Source organism: Epinephelus lanceolatus, chromosome 22 (genome assembly GCF_041903045.1).
Source record: "Epinephelus lanceolatus isolate andai-2023 chromosome 22, ASM4190304v1, whole genome shotgun sequence".
NCBI lineage: Eukaryota > Metazoa > Chordata > Actinopteri > Perciformes > Serranidae > Epinephelus > Epinephelus lanceolatus.
In genome coordinates, this window is record NC_135755.1 from 1713987 (window position 1) to 1736825 (window position 22839).

Consider the following 22839-nt stretch of genomic DNA (forward strand, 5'->3'; position numbering starts at 1 on the left):
ATGAGAGGAGGAGAAATAAAAGAGTCTGAGCAACTAACAGCACTTTGAAATGAAAAAGCTTATTTTTTCTGACATTGCGAGGTTATTGTCTGTGTGTGTTTTCAGAGGCAACAGTGTGACTAACACACCCCTCTCTCACATCGCTCCCAGCAGGAAGCAACACTTCAAGCACAAACATTTTATATATAAAGATGTGGCCGACCTGTGAAGAACAATATGAACAGTAAAACACGGTTACACTGAATTTTATTTGTGTAATATCTAAAACATCTCTACTGTGTTACACAGAGGCCTGGTATAACTTTATGATTTATGAGGTATGATACATCACACTTGTTGAGCATGTAATTAAGAGTCTGCTGTTATTCTCAGTTTTTCTTGTTGCCAACAGCTCCTGTGAGCCCCACACACCGTCCTGCTTTCAGGATTACTCACTAGCACCAATGAAGATTAATCCATCACTGAACATAGTCCCTAAAAAGTGCACTTATTCCTAACATTGTTTGTTTGTTTGTTTTTTTATGATACCATGTATTTGTGGGCTTTGATTAAATATTTATGTCTTCAATGACAAGCAGCGGGCATGGAGCTGAGAGCCACACACAAACATTCTGAAGTGCTGAGATACTGAGACTAAACTGTTGGTTTTGTTATTTTGATGGGATTTGAAACCTAATCACCAGAACACATATTGGCATTTCTGCAGACCACTGATATGTATGTAACATATAGTGTCATATCATAACATAGTAAGTTATTATATAACAGATATGCCGACACTTAACAGTTCTTTACATTCAAACAACACTATGGTTATGTGTATGCACAAAAAACACTTGGATATGGTTTGGAAAAAGTCAGGGTTTGGATTAAAGTACGTTTTTTGTGCCACAATTGCCCCCAGAAATGCAGTAATGTCCTGCTAAAAAACAACTGGTTTTGTTGTCTGTTGGTCTCAAACAGTGTCAGTCTGCAGTGAATGTTTGACAGGTGTCTCACCCAGGTGTTACAGCATCGCCCATCCCCTCCACCTTCTGACAATGTCAGCTCATTTACTACGTCATTTTAGAGACGTTGATATGATGCGTTTGAAAGGTCACTAAAGACCACGTTCAGCAGCACAAGAGTGGCAACGGGTCGCTAAAAATAACCTCATTTAGCGGCACAAAAGCAGCTGGAGAAGCGGCAATGGTTGCTAAAATACACCCACATTCTGCAGCACAAGAGCTGCTGGAAAACATGCACCAGGATGCTTAAAAACACCCACATGCTACGCAACAAAAGCCGCGGGAAAAGTGGCACTAGGTCGCTAAAAAATCATCCAGTGTTTTTGCTTGTTAGTCTTGAGCACGTATGCAGCTTGGCAGCTGTCTTGCCATCCACCATCTTCTCCACCTCCTGATGACAAAGTAAGGTCATTTACTACGTCATTTTACAAATGCTGATATGATATATATAAAAGTTCGCTAAAAAACACTCACGTTCAGTAGCACAAAAAGTGCTGGAGAAGCGGCGATGGGTCGCTAAAATACACCCAAGCTCTGTGACACAAAAGCTGCTGGAAGAGCAATGATAGGTTGCTAAAAACACCCATGTTTGGCAGCGCAACAGTGGCAATGGGTCGCTAAAAAACACTTGTTTGGCAGCACAAATGCTGCTGGAAAAGCAGTGATAGGTTGCTAAAAACACCCACATTCAGTGGCACAAATAGTGCTGGAAATGTGTCCCTGATTGCAAAAAAACATCCAGTGGGTTTTTTTGTTGTTGGTCTCGAACACATCTGCAGCTTGGCAGCAGGTGTCACACCATCCACCATCCTTTCCACCTCTTGATGACAAAGTCAGTGATACATCACTCAGAAACACCAGTATGATACGTATAAAAGGCTGCTAAAAAACACCCATGCTCAGTGGCACCAGAGCCACCGGAAAAACAGTGATGGGCTGCTAAAAAAAACCCTGAGGTTTGGCGACACAAAATCTTCTGGAAAAGCGATGATAGGTTGCTAAGAACACTCACATTCGGCAATGCAAAAGCGGCAATAGGTTGTGAAAAAAAACACCCTTGTTTGGCGGCACAAAAGCAGCTGGAGAAGCGGCAATGGTTGCTAAAATACACCCACATTCTGCAGCACAAGAGCTGCTGGAAAACATGCACCAGGATGCTTAAAAACACCCACATGCTACGCAACAAAAGCCGCGGGAAAAGTGGCACTAGGTCGCTAAAAAATACTCAGTTGCAAAAAATCATCCAGTGTTTTTGCTTGTTAGTCTTGAGCACGTATGCAGCTTGGCAGCTGTCTTGCCATCCACCATCTTCTCCACCTCCTGATGACAAAGTAAGGTCATTTACTACGTCATTTTACAAATGCTGATATGATATATATAAAAGTTCGCTAAAAAACGCTCACGTTCAGTAGCACAAAAAGTGCTGGAAGAGCAACGATAGGTTGCTAAAAAAACACCCATGTTAGGCAGCGCAAAAGTGGCAATGGGTTGCTTAATAAGCCGCTAGAGAAGCAATGGAAGGTTGCTAACATGACCCACGTTCAGCGGCGCAACAGTGGCAATGGGTTGCTAAAAAACACTTGTTTGGCAGCACAAAAGCCGCTGGAAAAGTGGTGATAAGTTGCTAAAAACATCCACATTCAGTGGCACAAATAGAAATGTGCCCCTGATTGCAACAGCGAGGGGCCGCTAAAAAACACCCTTGTTTGGCGGCACAAAAGCTGCTGGAAAAGCAGTGATAGGTTACAATAAATACCCACGTTCGGCGGCAAAAATAGTGCTAGAAATGCACCCCCCCAGTTGCAAAACTTGTGCAACTTGGCAGCCGTTTTGCTTTGGTGTCACACTACACACCATCCTCTCCAACTCCTGATGACGATGTCAACTCAACAACTACATCACTTTAGAAACGTTGATAAGATAATTATGAAACGTACAAATGTAACATATTTGAAATGTATCAGTGTATAATGCCAAAATGTTCTTGTAGCAACTGGGCTGGGATTTGTTGACAGTAACAAAAATGTTGAGAAATGTCAGAATCATTCTTGATTAAATATTTTCTGATGTGCTTATTAAACACAAACTGTAGGGGTTTCACTTTATGCATAAAACCAATTACTCACATCACTTATAGACACTCTTGTGTTATTGTATCATATGTCATTATGAATGTAAAGCCAAGCCAATTTTATATTTACATCCCGAAACCAGAAAAACGCTTGAAAAGACTGTATGAATAGAGGATAAGGAGAGCTTCTTGCAGAGAATCTGTAGTCTACTAAACATGTGAGTTTGTGAAGTCAGTTCCATGAGGTGTCGTGCATCACAATAAGGAATGACTCAAATATGAACTTTAACAACCTTCACACAAGGTCAAACATGATCAATGTGGCTCTGCTTAGACAGCAGGAGTCTTCACAGCAGAATGCCTATGACACTGCAGCACCTGCTCCTGAACTGTGTCCTGCTCCACTTCCACACTCAAACATTCAGTCAGAGGATGCAGACGTTTGTTTGTGTGGAAAATACAGTAAGATGTTAGAACTCAGTTTTCCCCCTGCGCTCGGGATTGGTGTCTCATTTCTGAATGTCAAATGTTGTTTGTGGAGCCATTCATCACAGTGATAGCATAGAACAGCTGCGTAACAACAGTATGAGACAAATGCCAACTGTCAGGCTACAAAACTACATCCATAAAAACCTAATCAGGAAACAAGTAAAAAGTATAAACCCTGCAGGGTGGGGGAGGGGCCACTTCTTGATCATTTGTTAATGTTAGTTATTGATAGCTTTGAAAACTTATTACCCTTAAATTAACTAATTTGGTCATTTGACTTAGTATTTGTTATTGGTTATTCAATTTACTTATTATTTTCAATTGTCATTATTATTCCACTGTAGTGTTGGACATTGTAACGTGGAGGTCTACAGGGACTGACTCAACCTCAAGTGGCCATTAAAGGAACTGCAGTGTTTGGCACTTCAGCATTGTCCATTTAGGACGCACCAGTGATTGTGAATCAGTTTCAGCTGCTTTGGGTCAAATCAAAGAGACAACAGGAACAATGGAGAGACAAACAGGAAACAGTTTTACATGTGGTGTCCACAGACAGTTGCTCTCTCCTTATCCTTCCTCACTGATTCTTCTCTAGTTTGGTCTTCTGCTAGTGTCCTTGGCACTACTGGTAGCATGAGGCCGCACCTGCAGCCCAGTCAGGTTGATACCAGATACCAGGAGACCGGCCGTTACACCAGGAGAGCTGGACAGGGCCGTAGAAGGGCATCAACCCAGCAGCAGGACCGCTATCTGCTCCTTTGTGTGAGGAGGAACAGGAGGAGCACTGCCAGAGCCCTACAACATGACCTCCAGCAGGCTACTGGTGTGCATGTTTCTGACCACACTGTCAGAAACAGACTCCATGAGGGTGGCATGAGGGCCCCACGTCCTCTAGTGGGACCTGTGCTCACAGCCCAGCACCGTGCAGCTCCATCATTCACCAGAGAACACCAGAACTGGCAGGTCCACCATCGGCGCCTCGTTCTCTTCACAGATGAGAGCAGGTTCACACTGAGCACATGTGACAGAGTCTGGAGACGCCGTGGTGACGTTATGCTTTTGATTCCAGGATATAGTAGATGGACCTGTATTGTACAGCGTCTTTGCAGTCTTCTAGTCTTTCTAGTGCTTTTACACTGCAAGTCACACATGGGCTCTAGTTTCCCGGCGCGGCGCAGGGTGGCGCAGGGTGGCGAACCCCGCGCAGAGCTAGTTCGAGCAACGCAACCCGAGGCGCGCTCAGTTTGGTAGTTTGGCAGGCCGAGGTGCACTGAGTTGGGTGTGGTGGCGCAGCAGGGGGAGGTGTCGACAGATCCAGCTTGGCACAGTGACAGTTTCGTGCCAAAAGGCTTCGCCGAAGGTGCGCTAAAAGCTCGCCAACTGAAACCAGGTCTACTGTCAGTGCAGGCAGAGCAAAGCCGGTGTAAGCCGAAGTTTGGCTGACCGGCGGACAGTGTGCACACGTCACCAAAACCTCACAGGCAGGTTTCCAGAATATCAGGCACATTGACGATGCAATCAATACCCACAAAAACACTATTCAATGCAACTATCTGCAATCAGCACATAAATGTATCTCTATATCGACTGTCCCGTCACATCTGATGTCAGATCAAAGGGGATTGACACCGTTTGGCACGTTTGGCACGCGTAATGGAAACCCAATAAATCATTCTGTCAACTGAGAAATTTTAAATTGTTTGCCCTTAACGTCAGTTTTTTCTCATGGTATTGAATGTCGATATTTTTCAAGATACTGTAACAAATGTAGGGACTCCAGTATCAGGACAACACTAGTATATATATTAGTGTAATACAAAAATCCCTTTAAAAGCTTTTTATTACTGTTGTGGCCGTTAATCGTTCAGTCAGAGTATGTCTTTTGTCAGTGGTAGAATCTCCCTGTGAATTCATTTGATATTAAATCAGGGTCACTGATGGTGATAATGGAACATAATCACCTTCATCCCTTTGACGCCCGGTGGAAAAACCAATCATGTTCTCAGCACTTCAGACGAATCAAATACTCGCCTGGTTTGCCTTTCATTTAAATAGATTTACATACATTAGGGAAGTGTGTGACGATGCCCTTGATAGTTTCAGTTCACTCTTGGACAGTAGAGAGATGATGAGAAAACAATCACAAGCAGTGACGCCACACAGTCACACAGTTTATCACAGCCTTTGTCTGTTATCTAAGATGGAGGTGTCTTTTAAGAGTCACACAAAGGAGTGGTGTGTTTACGGTAAGATGGATCACACGGGCACACACACACACATTTACACACTATTAATCCTAGATGCTTCTGCACAATACGTATTTGCCAGTTTCATCCACTCTTGCAAACTGGACTAATCCCAATATTTAAAAAAATAAATGGAATTTCAGTTAAAGACAAAAAGCTTAATCGTAACAGACATTTTGACTTCTCGTAGCAGGAGAAGCACAAGTGTTACTGATAACAAGTGTCCCTGTAAACCATGAGAGTGTGACAGTGAGCCAGCATGTGCAGCACCAGGACCCTGAAACTGAAACAGCTGAATTAAATCTAACCATCATTAACTGTGGACAAATCTGCAGCTAACAATTTATGTCCAATGTCATCGTTGAGAACAAACGCAGGAACCAGTGTGTTGGAGTAGAAAGGTGAGAGTCAGGTTAGTTACTGGGCATTCATGCAGGCGACCTGGATTCACATCATGTTGCAGACCCATAATTAACGTTTCTTACTATAAACACAGTCCTTCAATAACAACAAGTGTAACTGCACATTAACCAAAGTTAATACATTCATTCTTTTTTCATTTTGTTGACCTGATAAAAGTTTTGTTAAGAATATATTGTTGTTTTTATTTGACTTTGCCAAGAAATTCAGCATAAACACATTTTGACAGTAAATACAAACAATATAAACAGACCAAAACAACTGTATGCAGAGACCCCAGACCCTTCACCCATTCATCCCTTTGACCCTTCATCTAATTATCCAATGACTCTTTTCTTCATCCTTCGTCCCTTCATCACTTGGACCCTCAATCCTTCTTCCAATCATCCCTCAACCGTCATCCCTTCTACCCTTCATCCAATCATCCTTCAACCATTCATCAATTCAACCCTAGACCCCTCATTCCTCATCTTTTCGACCCTCGACCCTTCATCTCATCATCCATCGACCCTTCATCCAATCACCCCTTGACCCTCATCCCTTCGACCCTCGACCCTTCGTCTAATCACCCCTTGACCCTCATCCCTTCGACCCTTGACCCTTCACCCATTCATCTCTTGTAACTCATCCCCTCAAACACTGACCCTTCATCCCCAACCCTCATCCCTCAGACCCTCAAGCCTTCATCACTTAGACACTCATCCCTTCATCCAATCAACCCTTGACCATTCATCTCTCATCCCTCTGACCCTCAACTCCTCATCCAATCATCCTTCAACTCCTATCCCTTTATCCCTTTGGCCCTTGATCCCTTCCACACTCATCCCTTCATCTCTTCAGCCCTGAAATCTTTGACCCTCAACCCTTCATCCAATCATCCACCAACCCTTCATCCCTCATCCCTTCATCTAATTATCCCTCGACCTTCATCCCTTCATCCCTCATGCCTTTGACCCTCGACTCCTCATCCAATCATCCTTCGACCCCCATCCCTTTATCCCTTTGGCCCTCTACCCATCATCCATTCATTCCTTTGACCATTGACCCTTCATCCAATCATCCTTCAACTCATTCCTTCAGCCCTTCATCCCTTCGACACTCATCCCTTCATCTCTTCAACCCTGAATTCTTTGACCCTCGACCCTTCATCCAATCATCCCTCAATCCTCATTCCTTCATCCCTTCGACCCTTTACCCCTCATCCCTTTGACCGTTCATCCCTTGTCCCTCATCCCCTCAAATCTTGACCCTTCATCCCTTCATCCTTCTCTCCAGACCCTTAATCCATCATATTCAGTTAACTCCTCTAAGTCTTTATCTTGACCGGCTCAGTCTCTGTTAGTCAAACGGCTGAAACATGCGCAGAAGGAACATACTGTAGTATTAATTCAGATTTAGCATTGACGTTACTTTATTGGGCACTTACATTTTTCCACACAATGGATTATCAAAGGTTCACCCCGTAACTCTGAAACCCCAAATTCCCTCGGATCAGTTTCTTGTGATTCAGGTGGATATATGACGCAGTTTTATTGTGATTGGGCTGTTACTCTGATAATTATTGGAATCTAAGGGTCCATGTAAATGCACCTGTCCTCACAGAGCTGGCTTGTTTGTCAGACCGATAATACGTGACAACATTACGTGGACCTTGAGTTAAGATTCTTTTGTCAAACCACTGTTGCCACGGTCAAGAATACATTTTGGTTTTATGCATTCAGTTATTCAATGGTTTGATGTTCACACAACAGAATGACAACAAAACCACCGACGCTGCTGCCAAACCACAACAAACTTCAAAGAACGAGGACGACAAACAAGACAAGTGGACTGTTTCAATTTGTTCTCAAGTACTTTCAGGGTTGCAAAGACTCTGTGTGTGGTAGTGTATCACTGTCTAACACAGAGGCAGACAGGACAGACTGACTGAGGGAGGGACAAGTTCCATGAGGCATTTTTGTGCTATAGCGCATCTGTCTTCTCTGCCACGCTGAAAGAATAACCAGTGCTAATTCCAGATTCAGGATGAACACCAGAAATTGGACTCAGGTAGCTGATTTCCCAGTGGGAGCATTAAAGTTTCATCTCCACTGCTGTTCGCTGCATTAAAACAGAGCATGATGGGGGATTTTGCAGCTCATGTTCATGTTGGACTGTCTTCCCGAAGTCGTCACTGCATCGCCTGAAAATTCCAACTCATCTCTCGGCTTCCTTCTTCTCCTGGTCTCAGTCTCATCTAATAATCACAATAATTCACCTCCTCTCCCTGGCTGCTCTTTCATTACCTCTCTGCATGTCACCTCCTCCCCCTCTCTGTGCAATATTTCTCCCACGTTTTATCTCCCAGCTTTCCTGATTTCTGTCATTTTCCCCACCTCCTCTCTCATTACTGGCCTCTTGGAGAGATGCACCCGTAAATTCATTCATCCATCATGTTGCCATTACTCCCTCTCTCCCCTCCATCATTATGTTGATAATAACAATCACTTCCATCCATATATCTATTCACTATTCAGGTTTTCAACCATTTAAAGTTGTTTGCCAGAGAAAAGGCCACTGACATGAAAAAAATTACACATGACCCCGATCTTCAGGCTACCAGAACAGGAGCACATCTGTGTGTGTGTGTGTGTGTGTGTGTGTGTGTGTGTCAGTAATACGATATGTCACATTTGTAGAATAAGCAGCGTAAAGGTGTAGAAACCTTCCCTCACAGCTGATGTGTCACATGAAACCTGGAGCACAAGAGTTAGAAACTGTGAAATCCTCAGTGAGTGTGAGAGTGAATAACGACTATCATACACTTCTGTGTCTCTGACAGTCTCCATCCAATTCTTCAGTTATGGCCAAACATGTATTTTGTGAGGTCACACTGACCTTTGACCACAGAATTCTAATCAGTTCATTCTTCAGTCCACGTGAACATTTGTGCAAAATCTGAATAAATTCCTTCAAAGTGTTCTTGAGATATCACGTTCACGAGAATGAAAGGGATGCAAGGTCTCAGTGACCTTGACCTTTGACATCTGATTCCCAAAATCTGAACAGTTCAGTGCTGAGTCCAAGTAAACGTTTGTGCCATATTTGGAAAAAAAAACAAACAATCCTTTAGGTTTTCTTGAGATATCGCATTTGGGGCGGCAGTAGCTCAGTCCATAGGGACTTGGGTTGGGAACCGGAGGGTCGCCTGTTCAAGTCCCTGTCCGGACCAAATATGGAGCGTGGACTGGTAGCTGGAGAGGTGCCAGTTCACCTCCTGGGCACTGCCGAGGTGCCCCTGAGCAAGGCATTGAACCCCCCAACCGCTCGGAGCGCCTGTCATGGGCAGCCCACTCTGACATCTCTCCACTTAGTGCATGTATAGGTCAAGTTTGTGCATGTGTGTGTTCGGACCTGTGTGTAATTGACAAACAAAGTGAAAAATTGAATTTCCCCTCAGGGAAATTCTCTCAAGGTGTTCTTGAGATATTGTGTTTACAAGAATGGGATGGACAGACGGAGAACCCAAACACAGAATGCCTCTGGCATAAAAACACATGAATCATTTCCGTTTGCAAAGACCAGTTGTGTTGTTTTTATCCCACAGGAGCCACTTTGCATGCAAAATATACCAAAAATTAAAAATATAATATTTAACATTTCCCCATTAAAATGTTAAATTTTTTGACTTGTGTACTTACAAACATTTCCAACAATGTATGTATTGATGTATTTCCTGCAGCTGTTTAGCCCCTAAATGTGGCCGTCTTCCAGTGACTCATGGTTGTTTTTGCAAAATATAGGTGTTTTCAGGGACCCGTCAATGTGTTTCCTGCAACTTTCTGTTTCCCAAACGTGGTTTTTCTTGCAACCCGTGGTTGTTTTTCAAGTGTTTTCCTAACCTGCAAAATACTGGTGTTTTTAGGGACCCGTCAATGTGTTTCCAGCTGATGTTTGGTTCTCAAATGAGTGTGTCTGTTAGCAACCCATCAGTGTTTTTAATCATTTTCTTAGCCTGCAAAAATGTAGGTGTTTTTCAGGGACCTGTTGATGTGTTTCCTGAGGCTTTTTAGCCACCAAACATCGGTGATTTTTAGCAATCCATGGTTGTTTTTCAAGCGTTTTTAAGCCTGAAAAATGTCGGTGACTAGTCGATGTGTTTCCTGCGTCTTTTTGGTCCCCAAACATGTTTGGTTTTCAGTGACCACTTGTTGTCTTTCCAGTGGGGATGTGTTTTTACCAAAACTGCTGAGTTTGTGCCCAAACACGTAAAAATGTATTTTAAGCCAAATCATAATATTTTCCTAACCATAACCAAGTGTTTTTTGTGCCTGAATCTAACCACACATTAACAACAGCACTGTTGAAACGTAAAGTTTCATAGTCCATATTTTGTGTACACTCTATGTCATACCTGTCAAGTTTTAGATTTGAAAATAAGGGAAATTTTCCGGCGCCCACCGCGAGCCATCCCACCACCCCAACCAAGCTCCAGTATCCCTTACATTTTAAGACAGGTGTACAGGAAATCTAAAATAACCACTTGTCAACCACTTACTAACTACAATTAGGTGATCAGAATCTGATAGGCCTACCTTTGTTGACACTGAAATGCTGTGAACATTCCTACGTTATAATACAGGGTTATTATGTTATTATAATACGGGAGATTTACGGGAAAATACTAATACGGGAGGACGGCGGGAAAGAGGGGTAAAATACGGTAGCTTCCCAGCCAAAACGGGAGACTTGACAGCTATGCTCTATGTGCCAGACCAACCAAATATGGTGCAACACTGAAATTAGGTGGCAACAGATTTTATATTAGCGTTCCAGCTGCCGTCTGTTACCCTCTTGGCTCTGAATCCCCCAGGCTCAGTGTGCCTTTGGTTGTGAGTTTGTCGGGTTATTGGACCCCTACATACCTGTTTGCAAGTCTATAATATTTTTCTTTGTTTTCTTGTCTGTCTTATCTTTTTCTGTGTCTTCCATGCTGCTCTTCATGCTGAGCAACCTGCATTAACCCAGAGGCCTTTTCATCACTTCAGACCAGCGGAGGGGAATTTCGAGGCATCGGCATCGACACAAACACAAAAAGGCATTTTCCCTTCATCGCTGAGAAGCTGACTGCTCCTCTCCATGTGAGGTTTGCATTCTTCCTTTCCACCTGTCAGCTGTGATCTGGGCTACACCTGTCTATCCCCACCTGCCTGCTGAGTGTCTCTGAGAGTCAGACCGTTTCTTCTTTAGCCCTTAGAAGAAACAAGTAACAACAGATAAATACAAACCGAACCTGTAAAATACATGAAAATATGTAGTTTATGAGAATTAAAGTCAAAACCCAGCTTTTTGCTGCTGGGTGCAAAGACAGAGCAGATCTCTTCACACTGAGGACTCCTCCAAAATTACAAGGTGCCCAGACAGCATAAAGAAAACAACCATTATCACTGTTACGAGGATCAGTTTAGATTTGTCTGGTTTCTATTTTATGTCAGAGAGCTGAGAAACATCCTTGAGCGCAGAGCTGCAGCTCACACAGTGATTAGTTCTGTTCAGGACCAGTTGATAATATCTTGAGACCTTGCTGCTGTGAGAAGGAACAGTGATGACATCTCAGGGACCTCCTTCCTTTTTCATTTTCACCAGTGAGTCCACTACACCTCCAGAGGGTCCAGTGATGAGGCCTGAGTCCCAGGCTCACTTCTCTTGACGTCCCCCCATTCTCAATGTTAATTCAAACCCCAGGAGGTGTCTCTCTTCTTGATCCACAGCCACTGGCTTGCCCTTTTAGAGAAGGCTTTGATGGCTTGACGCTGGGCCTGGCCTCAGAGTCCCGTGTCTTGTTCAGCGTCAACAGCCAGCTTAGCATACTGTATGCTCTATGATGTGGGTGATGCCACATGCGCTGGACCAAAGCACAAGGTCTGGCCTGAGGTTGATGGTGGTGATCTAAGATGGGAAGCAGTGTCTCTGTTCCAGGTCCGCCACTGACTTCTAGTCCCGTGCCACTTCCAGCTGCCTGTCCTCCTTTTATGAAGTGCTGGCCTTGGGTTGCTTAACACGTTCATGGACCTGCAGATGCAGGATGGGATGGCAGAGCAGGCAGGGCATTGACAGTTGTCCTGGGACCTGGTTGTGCCACCAGGTGTGCAAGACTTGTCTAGCAGCCAAAAAGAATCTGCTTCAGGTTTGCTGTGGATGGACAGAGGGGGCATGTAGAGTCTTCACTGTACTGTTTGCTGAGTGTTTTCAGAGTTGACATGACATCATATGTGGTTCATCGATGACGTCGGTCCGAAATGGTTCCAACCAACTTGTGTTTTTCTGTAATGCTCAGTATGTGCTGCTTTGTGGCCAAAATGCACACAAGTAGCTTATGCCACAATGCAGACGTTAAGCCAGTAAAATGTTTACCATGTCCACCATTTTAATTTAGCGTGCTAGCATGCTAACATTTACTAAGTAGCACAAAGCACAACTCAGACTGATGTGAGTGTCAAAGTTCTGCAGATATTTGCTTATAAACCAAACAGCAATTTCCGGGTCTGAAAAATGAAGCCAACACCTGAGTGCCACAAACCGCAGTACCCTGAATGGCCACTAGAGGCTGTATACATTTTTATATAACTCACCTGTTTTAATTGAGTCTTAACGTTCCTAATAATTAAAGGTGTGGCCACTTTGAGTGACAGGTGGGTGCTGTCTGTTGGCAAGTCATTACAACGACAACACTGGTTAGGTAATCTAGCCGTGGCGTAACCCCACATTCACAGAGTGTAGGTGTAGCCGTAGCTGTCCTCGTCACATGTCCACGTTTGGTCATGGACTTTCCACGTCCACATACGACGTTGTGTCAACTTCAGCCTGTTACATGCATTGTCTGTTTTCAAAATACACTTCTGTTTTCACAGGAAATGTACAGTTTGCATACAGTCTCTTTCAAAATAAAAGCACGTCGTTGGTTCTACACCACCAACTGATGTTTTTTTCCTTCAACAACACACACATGGTTACGTTTAGCCGACACACACACGTGGTTACATTTAGCCAACACACACACGCGGTTACGTTTAGCCAACACACACACGTGGTTTTGTTTAGCCAACACACACACGTGGTTACGTTTAGCCGACACACACACGTGGTTATGTCTAGCCAACACACACACGTGGTTACGTTTAGCCAACACACACACGTGGTTTTGTTTAGCCAACACACACACGTGGTTACGTTTAGCCAACACACACACGTGGTTTTGTTTAGCCAGCACACACACGTGGTTACATTTAGCCGACACACACACGTGGTTATGTTTAGCCGACACACACACGTGGTTACGTTTAGCCGACACACACACGTGGTTATGTCTAGCCGACACACACACGTGGTTACGTCTAGCCGACACACACACGTGGTTACGTTTAGCCGACACACACACGTGGTTACGTCTAGCCGACACACACACGTGGTTACGTTTAGCCGACACACACGTGGTTACGTCTAGCCGACACACACACGTGGTTACGTTTAGCCAACACACACACGTGGTTACGTTTAGCCAACACACACATGTGGTTACGTTTAGCCAACACACACACGTGGTTACGTTTAGCCAACACACACACGTGGTTACGTTTAGCCAACACACACACGTGGTTACGTTTAGCCAACACACACACATGGTTACGTTTAGCCAACACACACACATGGTTACGTTTACCAAATTTCATTGCATTCTATCCAGTTGTTGACCAAACACCTGACTCAATATCACAACTGTCAACCTTAAGGTGGTGCTTGAGGAGAAGTCAGGGGATCAGTTTAAAGTCACTGGGATTCATCATCTGGGGACCATGAATGTAAAAAATCTCACAGCAATCCACTCAGTCCCAAGTGATGGACCAACAGGCTGACGTTATGATCCCCAGCATCCTTAGAGCTGCTATAAATCTATGTATCCTGGTGGAGATACTCTTTGTCTGATCTGTAGATTTAAATGTGTCTGTTGCAAAAGAGCAAAATGCGTCAAACGATTAAGCCTGTTGTTGAACACACTGTGCAGCAGTTGTTTGCTGCTTCACAAAGTCTAAAACTCATCACATTATGTAAAGACACAGATTAATGACGTTCATATGTATATACGACAGCGCAGGCTGAGCAAATACCAACCATATGGCAGAGGGCTCTATAGGCTTTCACCTGCTCTGCTTCCTAAACACATACTGCATGTTTGTCAGCTCATGCTTCAGCAAGTCAGCTGCTTACTCAGAGCGTCTGTAAATGAATGATTGTACGGATGGATGATTCCACAGCTTAGGGCCTCACCATCAGTGAGTATGTACCGCTCGGGGCTTAGCGTTCATCAGTCAGAGAGAGACATGATGGAAATAAGTCATGTTTGTGAGTGGCTGCTGCCGATGAGGTGCTGTTCAAGACAAATACCTGGTGTCATTTAACCCATGCAGCGCATTTCATCTCTGTTATGTATGATGGTTGGGTCACGGATTTCTCCGTGAGGTCACACAGTTCTCGCTGATACTGCTGATGATGTAACATGTATCATTTGTGAAGGAGGCTGTCGCTCTGCAGGGATGAACATCGTCTTGATAGCAAGACTTATTGTTCTTGTGCCTCAGCTGGAAATGTAGATGAAATGTAAATGTGTGGGTGAATGCACGGACGGCTTCATGCTGAGATGAGAAGAAGAAAAGTGGCTTAGTGAGGAGGCAGTGATCGATGATGTCTCCCTCTGTTTAGAGTATGTAGGGTTTGATTTAAGACGGTTTTCACTGGAGAATGCAAAATACATTGAAGGTGAGACAGAATATTTGTATCACTTCAGTAATCTGGGAGATGTGCTCCTTTTTTGAATAGTTACATATTACAAACCTCTTCAAAGAAACCACAACTCCTCAGTCAACATCTTAGCACAGCGTTCACACACATTTTCACTGACAAATGTTAGAAATTGTTGGATTAATTTTCAAGGACCCATGATAGAATTTCCATGACCATTGACAGCACACAACAGAAACAGAACTGGTTAGTATACTTTACACCAAATGTTAACTCTTTGAACTCTGCAGTCAACCAGCCTCACCGTTATTCTGTTACAGCACCCAGTGGCGAAAGGAGAAGATGCGGTGGGACAACATCAGTTAAGGGGGCAAAAGTCCATCTCTGGGGATAGTGGAGTCCAGCAACCACAGTCTTTCACCCATGAGGCCGGTGTTCACTTCCCATGTGATTGTAAAGTCTGTCCTTTTTCCTAAACCCAACTACAAGCATTTGTTGGTGAAGACAATGGTGTCACCAGGTCAGCATTTTTTGTCCAGTTGTCCAGTCTTTGGCTTTTGACATAGACTGTATAAAACCCACCCACTGGTTTGTGGGCTCCTGTTTTAACAACCCAGTCTCACTCAGAAGTCATCGAATACCTGCGCTTGATCCTTTCACTTCGGCATGATACAAGGCGGTTGCTGTTGTGGTTTAACGACTGTCACCTGGGAGGCCAGTGTTCACTTCCTGTAAGATTACAAAGCCAAACTGTGTTCTCTTTTCCTAAACCCAACCACGTGCCTGTGTTCTCGAAGGAAAAAAACATCAGTTGGCAGTGTTGTACCGACGTAGTGCTTTTATTTTGAAAGAGACTGTATCAAACTGTACATTTCCTGTGAAAACAGAAGTGTATTTTGAAAACAGACAATGCATGTAACAGGCTGAAGTTGACACGGCGTCCCAGAACGTCAACAACCAACACACCCAGGGTACCTTGGACGTCATATGTGGACGTGGAAAGTCCATGACCAAACGTGGACATGTGACGAGGTCACAGTGAGGATGTGTCGCTGCCATTGAATTGCTATAAAAGAGACTACTTTGGTCTTATGCTTGTTGTGATGTTATTTTTCAGAGTATCTTGAAATGGCATTGGCAGTCCAGTTGACACCCTCGGCTGCCTGTGTCGACTGTTCCAGAAAATAAAATAAATTCGCAGTTATGTTGCATCACATGGAAGGTTATCCAAGGAACTTTCCCACTATAAAATTCCACAACAATTTTACTAGGCCTAATTCCTTTAATTTTCCAGGCCTGAAAAAGAGACTATGGAAGTCCATGACTATTTAATGTTTTCCATGACCGTGGGAATCCTGTTACCAAAGTCACAAAAAAGACGGACTACATAACCACCATTCTCACTCGAGTGACTACCTGTTGAAGGTGAAGTCACTTGAGAGAAAGATAAATTGTCTGTAGGTGTGAATGGTTGTCTGTCTCGGTGTGTCAGTCCTGTCATAGTCTGGTGACCTGTCCAGTTTGAACCCTGCCTCTCACCTAATGTCAGCTGGGATAGGCTCCACCCCCTGTGACCCTTGCCAAAGTGACAGACCACCTACCAATTGTACACCCCACTGCCAGCAAGTTACTTGCATTTGTCCAGTGGCAGGTCCTAGTTTCACACCCTGACAGGAGGTCAGTAAAAACAAGCACTTCAGCAGCTGTAAAGACGCCCTTCCATCTGTTCTTCTTGTGAACCTTCAGCTGGTAAAATCCACCATTTGGAGACGATGAAGCAGCCGTGAAAGCAGAGTGAGTTCATCCTGCAGTCTACACAGTTTCAGGTTTAGTTTGCTGGACGAATGAATGGCGCTTCTCACAAAGTAATGAAAAAGAAAACCAGACGCTGAAGCATCAGATGGGCTGTAAGGTTATTCGCCGATGACTCGAGTAAATAAAGTTGGACACTTACCTCCAGAGGGGCTGGCGCTGAGCTGATCAATGAGGACTGAAATGGAAAATTGATTCAGCTCATGCTTGTTCCACTATTGATGTTCGTACAAAGACAACCCTTGTGCTCTCTCCTTTTCTTTCTCTCTCCAGAGTGTTCAGGGTTGAACATGTGAATGCTATGATAAATTAATGAGTGGGGCTTTTTGCACTTTGGCACTTTTGTCCTAAAGGGGGCGAGGAGGCGAAACACGAAAAGAAAAAGGAGAGGGTCTTTGTGAACAGGCTGGTGTATGGGCAGAACACGCTCCACCATCCGTCACTGAGAAACAAGGGTGTGTGTTTGTGTGTATTTCCTGCTGCTCTCTCACAAAGAGGCAGCAGACAAACACATTGCACTGCAGCATGTTTTCATATGATGCAGCTCACCTGTGTCATGTTTGGATCGGTCGGTGTCAGAGCACGTTGGTGTGGTGTGGGCAACTTTTCTCAAATACAGTAAACAAGCTGGCAGAATGCCACCAGGTCCATTTGCGTGTGTGTGTGTGTGTGTGTGTGTGTGTTTAGACATGTGTGGGGGCTTCAATTTCCATTTGAAAGCATTGTGTGTCCTACTTGTACATGTTGGCACACTTGCATCTCTTACATAACAGCCTTTGTGGTGCTGCGAGAGAGAGAGCAACTTCCAATCTGGCCTTGAGCTTCAGAGAAAACAATGTCGTACTTCAGCGTCTGTGAGAGGATGTTTTTACAATATTGTTTCTGTTGTTTGTGAATAATGTCATCTGATAATTTATGTATCTACAAGATGTTGCCTGCGACTGATTCCTGAAGCTGATAATGATATTTGAGAGTGAAGACTCTGATAAGTCAGTCAATATTTAGTTATGATAAGTAACTATCATTTCAGAGCCACTCTCTGATAAGGCAGTGGCTGGGACCCCCCAGAGGAGTTCTGGGGTGATTAACAAGATAAAAAACAAGCAGGAACCTTCAGGGTGGAAAATGATGTCAATGCATTCGTGCAAAAACTGCAGTTCCTTTGAGCAGCCACTTCAGGTTGGCAAGAAATAAACAGCCTGGTACAAACTAGAATTACCACCCTGCGGTTGTTTGCCTCCACAAATCAGTCAAATCTTTTCTTCCATCCATGTCTCCATAAACTGCTTCCTGTTGCTGTCCAGCTGCCAAAATCCAGATTAAAGAAGCTTCAGGCTGATGAATTCGTTATATGAACTTCGATTATCCCCAGACAGTTTTCCCCTCTCTGCAGACACTTTGAGGACCTAAAGAAACAATCTCCCCTCCTCTGCATGGGTTTGGCAAAACAAAATCCACAGTTGTATGACTCCGCCCACCAGTCCATCCTGTGGTTGTATGACTCCACCCACCAGTCCACCCTGTGGTTGTATGACTCCGCCCACCAGTCCACCCTGTGGTTGTATGACTCCGCCCACCAGTCCACCCTGTGGTTGTGTGACTCCGCCCACCAGTCAATCCTGTGGTTGTATGACTCCGCCCACCAGTCCACCCTGTGGTTGTATGACTCCGCCCACCAGTCCAGTGTCTCTGACAGTCTCCATCCATGTCAGTGAAAACATGGATGCTTCACACACAGAAGATCTATACAATCAGCACAGTTTCAAGATTAGAGTCACCAATTCAGTATCTGACCAAATGTCTCCCCTTCTGTTCCTGAGATATGACGTTAAAACATGATGATGTCACAGTCAAGCTGACCTTTGACCTTTTGACCTTCATTATTTTATCCTGTTAGACATTTGTGTCAAGTTTGGTCAGAATTAGTGAATGAATTCTTCAGTTATGGACAAAAACATGTTTTGTGAGGTCACACTGACCTTTGACCACAAGATTTAATCAGTTGATTGTTGAGGACAAATTCCCTCAAAGCATTTCTGAGAATGAGACGGATGCAGTGTCAGTGACCTTGACCTTTGACCTCTGATCCCTAAAATCTGAACAGTTTAGCACTTTAAGTGTTTGTGCCAAATTTGAAAAAAATTCCTTATGTGATCTTGAGATTTCACGTTCATAAGACTGAGACTCACAAGGTCACAGTGACCTTGACCTTTGATCTATAACCACTAAAACCCAATCACTTAATTACTGAGTCCAGGTGGACATTTGTGCCAAATTTGAAGAGATAAGAAATTCTCTCAAGGTGTTCTTGAGATATTGTGTTTACAAGAATGGGACAGACAGATGGAGAACCCAGAAACAGAATGCCTCTGGCTCACTAAACATAATCCCACTTAGAGCATGGCTTACTACTAGGGCATTAACGACTTTCAGGTCGACTTATCTGTCAATAAAGTCGAGTCGAGTCGACAAGTCATCACATTGACACGACAGAGGAAAGTCAAGTATCTCCACACATGTGATGTGTGAAGGCCCGAACATACTTGGGCGGAACGTACGCGGAACGGACTCTGCGGAGGTCCGCGCGGACTCAAAGCGGAGGTCCGCAAGCCCTGTGCGCGCAAAGCTCAGATTTTACGACCGTGCGGACTCCGCTCCGCGCACCAGTGACTGCTCGGCATGTATTTTTCACATCGCAGGGATTTTTCATGGACATTTTTACAGGAAACTACAACGCGGAAGCGCGCTCGACTGTGAAAGCCCGAATGACTGCAGACATTCCTCGAGGAGTCTGCTCCAAAGTATCGTAAGCAGAGGCAGCGATTGCATTCTGTACACAACGCACAGAGAGAGAGAGAGACAGAGGGAAAAAACACACGACTTGTCGACTCCTCCCGGGGGGTGTCGACTTGTGCCACTGATGTCGACACGTCGACAAATCAACTTTTCTGTTAATGCCCTCCTTACTACTACAACATTCAGTGATGTGACACAAAATAATGATTAAAGCAAGTTTTATTGATTCAAAATTCGCAAAAAGAAATGTCACTCTGATCCTATTTGGCCTGTGTGGACTAACTTAAACTGATTTTGATGCTCCTCAGTCTAAGGCCGTTGCTATGGTGCTGGTTAGGTCACCTACAGAAGTCTTGCTCAGTTTATCACACAGACTGTACACGTATAGGAAACATTAAAACTGTTGGCCTGTTGATGGATCACCAGAATTGTTACAGTTCATCCTGAAGGGAACATAAATGTGAGAACCAAAGTTCATGGCATTGATCCAGTTACTGCTCCTGACACCTGACTCGATACCATACATGTCAACCTCATCATGGTGCTAAAGGAAAAGTCAGGGGATCACCAGAGTGTTTGGGATTCATCATCTGGGGACAATGAATGCACAAAAGTCTGTGACAATCCATAAAGTGCCAAGTGATGGACCAGCTGGCTGACATTACCTTCCCCAGCATCCACTCTTTAGAGACACTCTTTAGTATATAAAGTAATGTTCTTTTATCCCAAATTGTATTTTGAACAAACCATGAAAAATTTCAATTACGAGCACTTACCTTCTGGAAAAGGAGAAAAATGGATCTGGACTGATGTCCTCTTGTTGATGAAGGTTGCATCTGCAGCCATGAGACAAAGTGCAGACGGTCCTCTGCACAGTTAAAGAAAAAACACAAACAAGCAAAATTTATATTCATATTATATAAATGAATTATCAACAGTACGTATTCCTCCATGAGCAGTGCTTAGTAAAGATGTTGATATAAAGTTTGATAAACAAAAACTAGACGAAGTCTCAGCAATAAGGAGCCATCCGTTAACAACCTGTGGATGAACAGCAAAGGTTTCCAGAACACCTGGGTCATTTTAACATTCTTTATTTCCACAGTTTAGGTGTAACGTCTGGGTTGGTTTAAAGTTTTGTCATGGACAGAGACACACTGTGACTGTGATGAGGCAGCATGTGGAACATATGAAGCAAACCAGCAGAGCGTCTGCGTTTGCCTCAGTGACTGATGACGAACATAAGGTGCAGCCAAATGCTGTTGGCTCACCGACAGCACCGACATTCGGAGCTCAGAAATTGAAATCCAGGATGCGGCAACTTTCACCCCGACATGTGTCGTTACTAAAATGAACAGAAACGGACCAGTGGTCAGAAGACAGTGTTGGCGTTGTTGTGCCTCTCCCTCTCTAAAGTGATGCAGTATAGGAGCTGACTGTGTCATCAGGAGGTGGAGGGGGTGGTGGATGGCGTGACACCTTGGTGAGATGCCTGCCAAGCTGCAGATGTGTTCAAGACCATCAAACAACAATGGTTGTTTTTAGTAAACAGGAGCCGTGTTTCCAGCGTTGTTTGTGGCACAGAACATGGCACAACTTTTCCAGCAGCTTTTGTACTGCTGAACATGGGTGTTTTTTAGCAACATGTTGCTGCTTTTTCAGCGGCTTTTTGTGACCAATCTTGGGTGATTTTTAGCGCCACATTGCCGCTTTTCCAGCAGTCTTTGTGCTGCTGAACATGGGTGATTTTTAGAGACCTGTTGCCACATTTCCAATGGCTGTTCTGCTTTCAGGGTTGAGGAGAGTTACTGCCTCAAGTGAGGGAGTTCAAGTATCTTGGGGTTTTGTCTTGCTTACGACTGCGTCCCTCTGGGGGTCTTGTGGGAGGTACTACGGGAGTATGGGGTTCCAGGCTCGCTGCTACGAGCCATTCGGTCCCTGTATGACCAAAGTGAGAGCTGTGCCTGCATACTCAGTGTGAAGTCGACCACATTCTCAGTGGGTGTTGGCCTCCGCCAAGGCCGAGTAAGCTGATTAGACGAGAGGCATACCGTGAGTGCTGATATAGAGTATAACATCACTGGGACTTGTAACAGTAAAATCACTCCGCTCACAGGTGTTATAAGTAAGAGATAATGTATAATGAGCCGGTGAATACTGGGAAATTATCTCTGCACCCTGCCCTGCCGGCAACGGCTGAATCTCCTTGTCAGGGCAGCGTCCCTAGCAACGCTGGGCTACATAGCAACGGTCATTACACAGTATTATCAGACCTCTGAATGCTGCGACTGACCAATCAGAATACAGCATTTATTAGAGCCGTATAATATATATAAATAAAGCCGTTAATTAACCAACTGTCACACTCACTACATTGACACAAACTGACACTCTAGCGTTACACCAAGAAGATGGATATTTTCCTCAAAATTACATTTGAATTAAATTATGAGTGGTCGTCAGGAGAGGACGAGGAAAAGGAAAGCCAGGACTCTTCTGTGCAGACCTCCAGGTGTGTTTGTGTAACATCAGCCGAGCTCGACAAACTGGAGAGGAGCAAAAATGAAGCGATAATAGTCAGGAATGATCAATGATCATCTGATGAGGTACTGATGAGGATGAGGGAGAGGGGAAGCTGAATCCGGCCGTGCCAACATCCAGGTTTGCCAACGTCTCATCAGCCGAACTGGACGAAGTTACAAAGCTGCAGATCAATGTAAATACAAAGTAGCTTGTGAGTTCCTGGTGTGTGTGCTGCGTTGCCTGGCAACAGACTGGGGGATCGCGGAGCTACATAACATACTTTTATTTCATTACCTTTTGTTAACATTTCCTTACTCAGCACTGCTGTTTAAGCTGTTGTTGAACTGTATAAAAGCAATATCACATGAGAGTGAGTGACGTTGTACTGTATATCGTCACGGCTGTAATCCGTCTGCACAGTGCGACGCACAGCCTAGGAAACAGAAATACTGCAAAATAATAATAATAACGCGACTAAACATTATAACGTTATTTCGTCTCGTCTCGTTTTGGTCAACGAAAATGAAGAAACATTTTAGCAGAGGTTTTATTTTGTAAACCACATTTAGTCTCGTTTTTATTCGTCAACAATATTGCATTATATATTTAATTATAGTTATCGTCACATGACCACCTTTTACGTTGCGTCTCGTCTTGTTTTCGTCACATGATAAAGGTTCGTTGACGACGATATTTAGTC

General features: G+C 44.1%; 1 protein-coding gene across 3 annotated transcripts in view; it reads right to left on the reverse strand.

Moving 5' to 3' along the window:
* Positions 1-22839, reverse strand: part of npy2rl (neuropeptide Y receptor Y2, like) — a 174967-nt gene that overhangs the window by 104718 nt on the left and 47410 nt on the right. For 2 of the 3 annotated variants that reach the window (XM_078164178.1, XM_033609785.2), the window contains exon 6: positions 20393-20484. The exons of the other annotated variant lie outside the window; for it this stretch is intronic. The gene's annotated coding sequence lies outside the window, so the exon portion shown is untranslated. The remainder of the gene's footprint in view (positions 1-20392; positions 20485-22839) is intronic. 3 annotated transcript variants of the gene reach the window in all.